We start from the raw sequence: 12,369 nt of genomic DNA, 5'->3' as shown, positions 1-12,369 counted from the left end.
TTTTTTTTTTTTTTTTTTTTGTAAAATGTCTGTCCAAGACTTTTGACCAGTATTCTCTTGGATCAACTACTTTTACTTATTTAATTTTTGAATTTTGTTTTTGAATATATAATATAATCAAGTCCAAAACCAAAAAATATTTTTGAAAGATCTAGCAAAATGTATTCCTCTCTCCTTTGTCCCACTTCTCCCTTTCCTATGAGGAACTGCTTTTTATTAGTTTTTATTAGTTTATTAGTTTTATCATTTTATTATTTTCCTGTGCTTTCAGGGCTTCTTATGAGGGTGCTCCTATTTAAATATGAGATAAATTTTCCATGGAATTAGCAAAATGTCAGGACAGTGGCCCCACTTTGAACAACCCAGGAGGTGGTTTTTGTTGTTTTTTTTTTTTTTTTAAAGATTTTATTTATTTATTTGAGAGAGAGAGAGTGAGAGATAGCACGAGAGGGAAGAGGGTCAGCGGGAGAAGCAGACTCCCTGCTGAGCAGGGAGCCCGATGCGGGACTCGATCCCGGGACTCCAGGATCATGACCTGAGCCGAAGGCAGTCGCTTAACCAACTGAGCCACCCAGGCGCCCTGTTGTTTTTTTTTTTTAAGATTTTTCCATTTATTTTAGAGAGAGCAGGGGAGGGGAGGGGAGGGGCAGAGGGAGAGGGAGCAAGAATCCCAAGCAGACTCCTTGCTGAGCTGGGAGCCCAACACTGGGCTTGATCCAATGACCCTGAGATCATGACCTGAGACAAAATTGAGTCAGACACTTAACCTACTGAGCCAGCCAGGCACCCCCGGGAGGTGGGGTTTTTATTTTATTTTTTTGCAGTGCCAGTGCTACATTAACAACAGTTGAGATGATAACTGTTATGTGCAACTGTAGGGCAAGAGGCATAATTTGGGAATCATTCTAGATCTGAAAGACAGGATATGAGCATGTCATCTAATGCTTCTGTTTTGTCAGAACTAAATAATTCAGTCTATTAAGCATAATGCTTGAAAATCAAATATCTAAGTTGTAAGTCGGTCTGTTCATCCTCTAAGCCATAAATTCTCTAAACATAAAGATTTATTGGAATCGTAGGACTTACATAAGCAAGGATGTATGATTTGCTGCAGATTTTTCTGACTTAACTGATGTTAGGCTCTTTACTCTCCAGTTTCTCAGGTACTTGCTATTAATAAGTTGGACACCTTAGGGAGGTGCATTAACTCTTTTGAGCCACCTGGGCAACATTACCACACAGAAAATTAGTATAAAGAAGATTGCTTTCTCTATAAGTGTTCCTTTTTTGCAAGCTTGCTGAAGTGCCGATTTACACTTTGAAGCAGAATCAGATAACCTATTCAGGAAACTTTGGAGTTCTGTGTATACACAGTACCCCAGTGGTCATATGTCAGACTTTAAGAGAAAAGCCCCATGTGTTCTGGAAGAGTTAATTTACCAAAGGTGAAATGTTGTCAAAAGTAGCATATAGACTACTTATGATCACAAGTGATCACATGCCTGTGTTTGAGACAATTAAAAAAAAAAAACTTAAAACACAAAATTATCTTGATTGCCACTCAGCTGTGGTAGACCTGTGGGAAAGCCCTCAGACTTCCCTCAGACTTTAATCTGGGAGAACCCCAGCTAAGGGTGTGCATCCTGGGGGAATATTGTTTGGCCTCTGGGGATAGGGCTTCTACCTGAAGCTATGTTAGGTTCATGTTTTCCCAGGAAAAGCCTCCAAACACCTTTATCTCTCCTTCAGAGAAAAAAAAAATCCAACTAGAGCCACTGCTCAGAGAAGTAACCTAATATAGGTGTAAGCATGTGGTTCCAGCGCCAACAAACATAATACATCAATAGGAGAGTAGTTCGGCTAATGCCAGGTGCCATGCAACAGAAAAAATAATTTTTTGGTATTTAGGCATCTGAGCTAGGTGCAAAGACTCTTGACTTATTTTCAATAACATTTTAAATTAGTATTTTCATTAATTTGAATGAAAACTAAAGTCTGGTGATCGTTGCACTCAGTTATCTAGATTTATAACATACGTATTTATTATATATTAACACACTTAAATAATAAATGAATTATGTAATATATTAAATATTTTTGCAGCAGCTAAAAAACTCCTTAGTTATTATGTAAAATTATATAATAAACATAATATCTTTAGAACATTCTATTTTCAAATTATAAAACAATTGACAAATTTATTTTTATTGCCTTTATCAAATAAGGCAGTCTGCTAGGCCAAGCAGAATCTAAAATTCGTGGGTCCCAGAGAAGTTAGCAGAGAAATAGTGTATGTTCTGTCCTTTTATCTTGAGCGGTAAAGAAAGGGCTGGTCTCATATGATTTCACTCATATGTGGAATTTAAGAAACAAAACAAATGAGCAACAAAGAAAAAAAGAGACAAACATAAACCAGACTCTTAAATACAGAAAATAAACTCGTGTTTGCCAGAGCAGAGGTGGATGGGAAGAAGGGTGAAATAGATAAAGGGATAAAGAGTACATTTATCTAGATGAGCACTAAGAAATGTATAGAATTGTTGAATCATATTGTACACTTGAAACTGATATAACACTGTATGTTAATTGTACTTGAAAAAAGAATAAAAATAATAGCTGCAACAGTAAAAAAAAAAAAAAGAGGGCTGATCTCCAGTCTGACCCCCTTCTCTCCCCCTCACTTTGACTCTATTCGAAAAGGGGTCACATACATAGACACTTGCACACTCAACCCCCATGTCCAACCTCCATCCACCTACCTCCTCTGCAAATAGCTGCTCCCTAGCCAATTCTCAGACCCAGGGCTGTACACACCAGTAGAGTGTCCACCCTCAAATGCATGGAAACAAGAAAAAGACATGCACACACCTTGGAAGCTGAAGTATGTTCTAGAATGAGTTGGAAGAGACCTGAGTTCCAAGTAAACCTCTCACCCCTAGGTAGGGGCAGAATTGGTAAAGGACCAAAACAGGTCCTCTCAAGTACAGGAAATAAGGCAGGATCTCTTCCTGTCTCATTCTAACAATGGTACTACTGTTAGGCTACTGGGTACAGGGGAGAATGGAAGGTAAACAACAACAGAGATCCCAGCTCTCATGCTAGTTAAAATTTAGTTGATGGGATAGGCTTCTTATAAGAACGAACACAACTCTCAGATATCTCACCAGAAACTTACAAGGAATTGCTTAGCGCAACCTCTTCCACCATATGGAAACAGTTCTTCCTTTTAGGAAATACTGGCAGGCAGCTTCTCTTTGGAAACTTCTCTGATTGCCCACAGCCCTGCATTACATCTCCAACAACAAAGACCCTTGAAAGATAGACTTACCACCTACATTAGGAGTTGTTAAACTTGTTCTGTAAAGGACTAGAGAATAAATATTTCAGGTTTTACAGACTGTATTGTATAGTACCTGTCGCAAATCCTCAACTCTCTTTGTAGTACAAATGCAAACCTAGACAGTGTATAAACAAATTTGGAATAGCAGTGTTCCAGTAAAACTGTGTTTACAAAAGCAAGCAGTGGGCTGAATTTGGCCCATAGGCCATCATTTGATTTATATTATGACCAGATAAGGGAGAAAGATAGAAATGGGAGGTCGGAAAAGAGAAGAAAAACTCTAGGAGAGAGAGACAAATATACATACTCAAAAGGGGAAATATATTTTTTAATTTATTTTTTATTTAAATTCAATTAATACACGATGTATTATTAGTTTCAGAAATATATTTTTTAAAAAGACGGGAGAAACAGTGTCATGAAGCAGTGTACTCAGTGAATGACTGCAGGTATATGAATACATGAGTACACACAGCAGCAGTAGAAAAGATGAGAGAGGTAAACAAAGGTCAGTGTGCGGATCCTATTCTTTAGTTGTATTTACATATTTTACATAAGAATATATGGAAATCCTCTCTTTGTCTTATTTTAACTTAAAAAAAATTCAATTCCCTCTTCTAAAGGGGAAGTTGCATTTTATTTTATAGAAAGTAATGGTATTTTCAAATAGCATCCCTTTCTTATCACCTATAAGACTTCTGCCAACAAAAACTTGGAATGCCGTTTTTTAAAGTTTAACATGTAATTTTAATAGAGGTTATGTTAGGGACTTGGTCTAACTAAGCAGAAGACTAGATTGAGCCAAAGAATTAGAACATCCTCACCTATGATCTAAACATCTAGGATGATCCTATTTCCTCTCTTGAATCAGTGAGGTAATTTTTGGAAAGACGCATGTCTTGATGGAGGAAAAGCTTTACTGAAATGGAGATCACTCGAGTTTAGGACGCTTCCAGTAATGTCATGAATTTCAGTCATTGTTTGCTTTGCATCGGTTGGCTCTCTGTAGTCAGCCACAGATGAGGTTTTCAAGGACATCTGGATTGTGGAAAATTTCAGCCAGTGTATCCTTGACATTTCACTGGGATGGCGGGAAGGGAAAGATACTTAATGATGTGAGAGCTTATTACACATTGCATTTTACCTTGAGACAGTTGATTCTTTCTGATATGGGGATAGTCCTGAAAGTTACATCTGACAATAAAACTTTTATTTTCAGTTAGCCCATTACTGGAAAAACATGTTTTTCTGTATCTTTGGAAAGAATGTACTGTTTTTCTACAGTGCTTCCCTAAAGAGCTGATGAGCTCGCAGAGTATCTTCACTAACTCTGTATATATTTGCATCCCCTCAAGCCTCACTCCTTCAATATTTAAGAACTACATATCTGATCATTTTGCTATTCCCTTTGTCAAGTGTCAGTTTCATTTGCTACAGGTTGGATAGATGAAATGTTTTTTAAATTTTCTTTTTTCTATTATGTTCAGTTAGCCAATGTATAGTACATCATTAGTTTTTGATGTAGTGTTCAATGATTCATTAGTTATGTATAACACCTAGTGCACATCATAACACATGCCCTCCTTAATACCCATCACCCTGTTACCCCTTCCCCCACCCCCTCCTCTCTGAGACCCTCATTCGTTGATAGATGAAATGTTTGGGTCTCAAGACCAGGGAAAAATTTCACTGTCAGTAAGAAAAACTTAAAAATAAATTGAAAAATCTAACCCTAAGTCCTGGGTCCATCTTAATAATCAGTCAATGATATTAAATCTGTTGTTAGGGTTCTAGTTTGTCTGATCTGAATGCCTCCTTTAATATGGAAGAAGAAGAGTCACTTGTACAAGGCCCCATGACTCATTTGTCAAAAGAGAACAGATTGAAATGTTAAAGGCCCATCATTTCCACCTTGCTCTAACACTACTCCCGTTTTCCACATTGTTCTTTCCATGGTTAAATAGATTCATTCCTTTAAAAAGCATTTACTGCAGTGAGGCATCACCTCACCTATGTTAGGATAACTATTACAAAGAAAAAGTTAAGTGTTGGCAAGAATGAAAATACAAACTTGTGCACTGTTGGTAGGAATGTAAACTGGTGTAGCCACTATGGAAAACAGTATGGAGTTTCCTCAAAAAAATTAAAAATAGGAATGCCTGGGTGGCTCAGTTCGTTAGACATCTGCCTTTGGCTCAGGTCATGGTCCCAGGGTCCTGGGATCGAGTCCCGCATCGGGCTCCTTGCTTGACGAGGAGCCTGCTTCTCCCTCTGCCTGCCGCTCCCCCTGCTTGTGCTCTCTCTCTCTCTCTGACAAATAAATAAATACAATCTTTTTTTAAAAATTAAATGATCCAGCAATCCTAGTTTTGGGTATATAGCCAAAGAAACTGAAATTAGGATCTCCAAGAGATACCTGCATCCCTATGTTCACTGCAGCACTCTTCACACCAACCAAGACAAGGAAGCAACCTAAATGTCTATCAACAGATGCATGAATAGGGAAAATGTGGTATATACTTACAATAGAATATTATTCAGGCTTTAGAAAGAAGGAAATCTGCCATTTGTAACAACATGGATCAACCTGGAGGACATAAAGCTAAGTGAAATGAGCCAGATACTACATGATTCCACTTATATAAGGAATCTAAAATAGTCAAACTCATAATATCAGAGAGCAGAGTGATGGTTACCAGGAGCTGGGGGAAGGGGATAATGGGGACATATTAGTCAAAGGGTACAGAGTTTCAGTTCAGCAAGATGAGTAAGTCCTAGAGATCTGTACAGCATAGAGCCTATGGTAAACAATACTGTGTTATATTCTTAAACATTTACTGAGAGAGTAGATTCTATGGGCGGTGTTCTTATCAGTAAAAATAGGGCAGGAGGAAAGTTTTTCAGGTGATAGATATTTTTTATGGCATAGATTGTCATAATGGTTTTAAGGGTATGTAATATGTCTAAACTCATCAAGTTGTATATATTAAATATATACAGCTTTTTATCAACCTCAGTAAAGTGGCTTAAAAACAAAAGCATTTATTTTTTAAATATTTTATTCACTTGAGAGAGAGGTAGTAAAAGCAGGGGGAGAGACAGAGGGAGAGGGCGAAGCAGACTCCCTGCTGAACCAGGAGCCTGATGTGGGGCTCGATGCCAGGACCTGGAGATCATGACCTGAGCTAAAGGCAGACGCTTAACCATCTGAGCCACCCAGGTGCCCCCAAAACAAAAGTGTTTACCAAGAACCTATGAGGGGCAAACATCCCTAGATGCTGCACATATGAGGATCTATAAGATAGATGAGAAATCACTCTTGAGAAAGGCAGTCACAAAACTAATGTGATAATCTTGATAAATCAGAATATGCCAGGTGTGTGGGAACATAAATGAAGGGATGGGGCACCTGGGTGGCTCATTCGGTTGAGCGTCTGCCTTCAGCTCAGATCATGATCCCAGGGTCCTGGGATCGAGCCCCACATTGGGCTCCCTGCAACGCGGGAAGCCTGCTTCTCCCTCACCCACTCCCCTGCCTTGTTCCCTCTCTCGCTGTATCTCTCTGTCAGATAAATAAATAAAATCTAAAAAAAAAAAAAAAAGGGGATAACCCATTCTTTCTGGATTTGTGGGTGATACAGCTTTCCTCAGAGAGACTCATTTTAGCAATAAAGAACAAATCCGTTTGTTTGGTTTATTTGGTGCCTGAATGATCTATGTAGTTACTATACTGGGTCATTGTCATACGTTCATCCTCTATTTACTAAGTATGTACAATTTATACTTGAAGTGATAGAATATAAGACATGGAATTTGCAGTCTTTACACTTAAGTAGCTTACAACTGAAAAGATGGTAGACTCCAGTGTACCTTCATATAATCTGTAAGAAACACAGCCAAATAAAGTAGGGCATGAAGGAAAAGGTGGGTTGGAAGTAACAAAAGTGTTATAAATAAGAATGTTTCTGGAAAAAGTGAACACAGTAGAAACTCTCTGAATTGAAGAAATGTAACAAATAGTATTATAAATATAAAGATATTGTTTGAAGAAAATTTGTGATAGGTGTAATTGAATGAAAGAGAAAATAAAAACCCCTGCTGCCCCACCACCCAGAGCTAATCATTAACATTTTGGTATCCAGTTGTTTTCACAGATTTTTCTTAGGTACAAACAAACACACATTTTTTTCGTACAGAAATTGGGTTCATATTATAGATACTATATTGTAATCTAAAGATTATACCTGATAGTATAGTGTTGACACTTTTTACTCCCTTTATTTTTTTTTAATTTTTTAATTTTTAAAAAATTCAAATACAGTTAACATAGTGTTATATTAGTTTTAGGTGTACGATATATTGATTAAACAATTCTATATATTTCTCAGTGCTCTTAATTGTACTCTTAATTCCTGTAAGTGTACTCTTAAATCATTTTATCTGTTCACCCATCTCCCAACCCACTCCCCTTTTGGCAACCACCAGTTTGTTCTCTGTATTTAAGAGTCTGGTCTTTTGTTTATTTCCTTTTTTTTTTTTTCATTTGTTTCTTAAATTCTGCTTATGAGTGAAATTATATGGCATTTGTCTTTCTCTGTCTGACTTGTCTCACTTAGAATAATACCTTCTAGGTCCATCTTTGGTACTGCAAATGGCAAATTTCATTCTTTTCTTTTTATCCCTGAGTAATATTCCATTATAGATATATACCATGTCTTTTTTTTTTTATAGAGGTTGATTTATTTATTTTAGAGAGAGAGAGTGTGCATGGGGATGGGGCAGAGGGAGAGAGAGAGTCTTTTTTTTAAATATTTATTTTTTGAAGGAGGGAGGGGGAGAGAGAAAGAGAGAGAGTGAACAAGTGGGTGGAGGGGTAGAGGGAGAGAGAGAAATCCCTAAGCAGATTCCCTGCCCGACTCAGGGCTTGATCCCAGGACCCTGAGATCATGACCTGAGCCTAAATCAAGAGCCAGGTGCTTAACCCACCGAGCCACCCAGGTGCCCCAGAGGAAGAGAGGGTCTTAAGCAGACTCCACACACTGAGCATGGAGCCTGACATGGGGCTCAGTCTCACCATCCTGAGATCATGACCTGTGCCAAAACAAAGAGTCGGAAGCTTAACCAACTGTGCCACCTAGGCGCCCCATCATAGCTTCTTTTTTTTCTTAATTTAAATTTTCATTCATTAACATACAATATTGGTTTCTGGAGTAGAATTTAGTGATTCATCATTTACATACAACACCCAGTGCTCATCACAAGTACCCTCCTAAATACCTGTTACCCATCTAGCCCGTCCCCTGCCCACCTCCCTCCATCAACCCTCAGTTTGTTCTCTATTGATAAGCGTCTCTTATGGTTTGCTTCCCTTTTTCTTTTTTTCTTTTCCCCTTCCCATATGTTCATCTGTTTTCTTAAATTCCACATATGAGCGAGATCATATACCATATCTTTTTTATCCATTCATTTGTCAATGGACACTTGGGCTACATGTATCTTTTTGAATTAATGTTTTCATTTTCTTTGGATAAATACCCAGTAGTGGTATTATTGGATCCTATGGTAATTCTTTTGTTTAATTTTCAAGGAAACTCCATACTGTTTTCCACCGTGGCTACATGAAATTGAATTCCCACCAGTGGCACACGAGGGTTCCTTTTTCTCCACATCTTCTCACCAACATTTATTATTTCTTGTGTTTTTGACTTTAGCCATTCTGAACTTTTTACTCTATTTAATTCTCTTCTAAAATGTGATATTAAAGAAGTGCATATCATATAATTTATTAAATCAATTCATATGTTCTTATGCAGGATGTTTCCAGTATTTTGCTATTACAAGTAGCACCATAATGAACACACTTGTACATAAATCTTGGTCTGAATCTTTGATTCTTTTAAAGTCCTAGAACTTGAATCATTAGGTCACACTTTACACAGACCAATCACTTCTCAGAAAAATATAGCTGTTTTAATCCTACAAATGATTCACCCTAGATAATAGCATTACTACTTTTAAAAAATCTTTTCAGCAGCACAAATTAAGTGTCATTCTTACAATTTATGTTCCTTTGGTTTAGTTACATTTAATAGTATATAATTATTATCTACCTGTATTTTTCCACTGTGTTGTTTACTCATGTCTTAAAACCAGTCACCAATTTTCATAAGTAGTGTTTTTTTTTCCAAAAAAATTAAACCAGTATGCATTAAGGTAGTTAAAACTGTTAAAAATATTCTTTATCTGTCTTTTCCTGCTAAATTTATTTCAGATGTTTTATGACATGGTATGTAGAGTTCTTTTTTTTTTTTATCCCCCCCTCCCAAATTTTAACCAGTTGTCTGAAAACAACTTATGGAATAGTGGCCTCCTTCTTCAGTGAATATTTTCACTGCAAATTTCACATGTATCATATACTAAATTATTTCATGTACTTGGATTTATTGCTGAATTTTTTATCTTATTTCACTTACTCGTTGCATTCATTTCACTGGTAAATTATTGTTATTTAAAGACGTTATTTTATTGGTAGAATGAACCTGAACGTCTGTCAACACAAATGTCTTTTTTTTTTAATTATCTTGGCCACTTATTCATTCATTCATTCTACAAATGCTTATTTGGCTGTACTATTTGCCTTGCTCTGTTTCAGGATCTTGTTGCTGATTTATTCTTTTTATAACATAATAACATTTATTGTTTTATTATAAAAGTACATTTTCACTGGAGACATTTTAGAAAACTCAAAATATGCAAATTAGAAAATAAAAATACCTACAGTCTAATTACTAGTCTTAATGCTTTGGCCTATAAATTTAAGTGTGATATCTATTCACTAAGGTGGATTGTTCTTTTTTAAATGTGTGCTTAACATATAGACCTCTATAATTTTCATTTAAAATATGTCATGAACATATTCAAATGTAACTGAATATTTTTTGGTAGCACTTTAATGACTTGGCTGTTTTCCCTAATATGGGTCTACCATAATCTATTTATATGCATTAGATGTTTCCAGATTCTACTGTTATAAAGTATACCATGATTAATTTCCTCATACGTATGTCTTGCATCTGAATATTTCTTTAGTATATATTCTTGGAAGTAGCTAATCTATTTGAATTTTACAGAGGAAATTTAAAAGAGTTTTGTCAAGTTTCTAAATACCTCATTGGTATTTCAATTTAAGTTCCTCAGAAAACTAAAAGTAGAGGGGCGTCTAGGTTGCTCAGTTGTTTGGGCAACCAACTTTTGGTTTCAGCTCAGGTTGTGATCTCAGGGTCATGAGATCAAGCCCCACGTCATGCTCCTCACTGAGCATGGAGTTAGCTTGTTCCTCTCCCTGCCCCTCCCCGCTGTGCGCATGCTCTCTCTCTCTCTCTCAGATAAATAAATAAAATCTTTTTAAAAAATAGAAATACCATATTATCCAACAATTCCATTATTGGGTATTTACCCAGGGAAATGAAAACACTAACTCAAAAAGATAAATGTAACCCTATGTTTATTGCGGCATTATTTACAATAATTAAGACATGGAAACAATGTAAGTATCTCATCAATAGATAAATGGATAAGGAAAATATGTTATACATACACAATGGAATATTATACAGCCATAAAAAGGATGAGATCATGCCATTTGAGAAAACATGGATGGACCTAGAGGGTATTATGCTAACTGAAATAAGTCAGATTGAGAAAGACAAATACCATATGATTCCACTTCTAAGTGTAATCTAAAATAATAAACAAAAATCAAAATCAGAAATATAAATAGAGCAAACTGATGGTTTCCAGAGGGGAAAAGAATGGGTGGTTGAGCAAAGGAGCAGGAAATACAGGTCTCCAGTTATGGAATGAGTAATTTATGGGAATAAAAAGCAGAACATAAGGAATATAATCATTGATACTATAATAGAGTTGTAATAGGACAGATCATAGCTATGCTGATGGTGATCATAGCATAATGAGTAAACTTGTCAAATCACTAAGTTGTATACCTGAAACTAACATAACATTGTGTGTCAACTATATTCAGATTTTTTAAAATTGCATTTTAAATTCATAAATTGGTTTCTGTCCAGTTGACATCTTTAAATATTGATTTTTTTTGCTTTGATATGTGATTGTCCGCTTGTGTAATTTTTCTTGCTTTAAAATATTTTAGGGGCGCCTGGGTGGCTCAGTCTGTTAAGCGGCTGCCTTCGGCTCAGGTCATGATCCCAGGGTCCTGGGATCGAGCCCCACATCGGGCTCCCTGCTCATTGGAGAGCCTGCTTCTCCCTCTCCCTCTGCCTCTGCCTGCCACTCTGCCTACTTGTGCTCTCTCTCTCTGTCAAATAAATAAATCTTTAAAAAAAATAAAATATATTTTAATTTTTCTTTGTCTTTTATTGATAGATACTGTACTTGTTTTTTTTTAATATTTATTTATTTGACAGAGAGAGCAAGAGAGGGGACACAGGCAGGGGGAGCGGGAGAGGGAGAAGCAGGCTTCCTGCCGAGCAGGGAGCCCGATGTGGGGCTCGATCCCAGGACCCTGGGATCATGACCTGAGCCGAAGGCAGACGCTTAACGACTGAGCCACCCAGGCGCCCTGTACTTAGTTTTTAATATTTTGTGTTGCTATTGCAAATGGCATCTGTGTTTGGCATGATTAGGTTGTAAGATACAATTCTACATTTAGAATGCCTTCTGTTTTTACTTCCATTTTTACATTTCCACAGTTTTTCCAGTCAGGCCTTATGTAACAAGAACGGTGACTAGGGAGAATGACAGAAGAACTCTCCTGGTGCACTACATCTGTGACTCAGCTCCTTCCTCTTGGCTTCTCTGCCTAAATCTTACTCTCCCTCATTGCCTTCTCTCCTCCTCTCCCAATCATAGCCACTCTTGTCTTTTGGCTTATACTAATTCCCTTATCTCTGTTTTGTGTCTTAGCCTCTGAGATAGTCTAGTGATTATGTCCCTAAGTGTGTTCTTATCAATGAGGAGGATCTGATTGGTTCAGAGATAAGAAATAAAGA

The sequence above is a fragment of the Callorhinus ursinus genome, unplaced genomic scaffold, assembly GCF_003265705.2.
Source record: "Callorhinus ursinus isolate GAN/ISIS: 27379988/994484 unplaced genomic scaffold, GSC_fseal_2.0 scaffold16, whole genome shotgun sequence".
Taxonomy (NCBI): Eukaryota; Metazoa; Chordata; class Mammalia; order Carnivora; family Otariidae; genus Callorhinus; species Callorhinus ursinus.
This window is presented reverse-complemented; position numbering follows the sequence as displayed.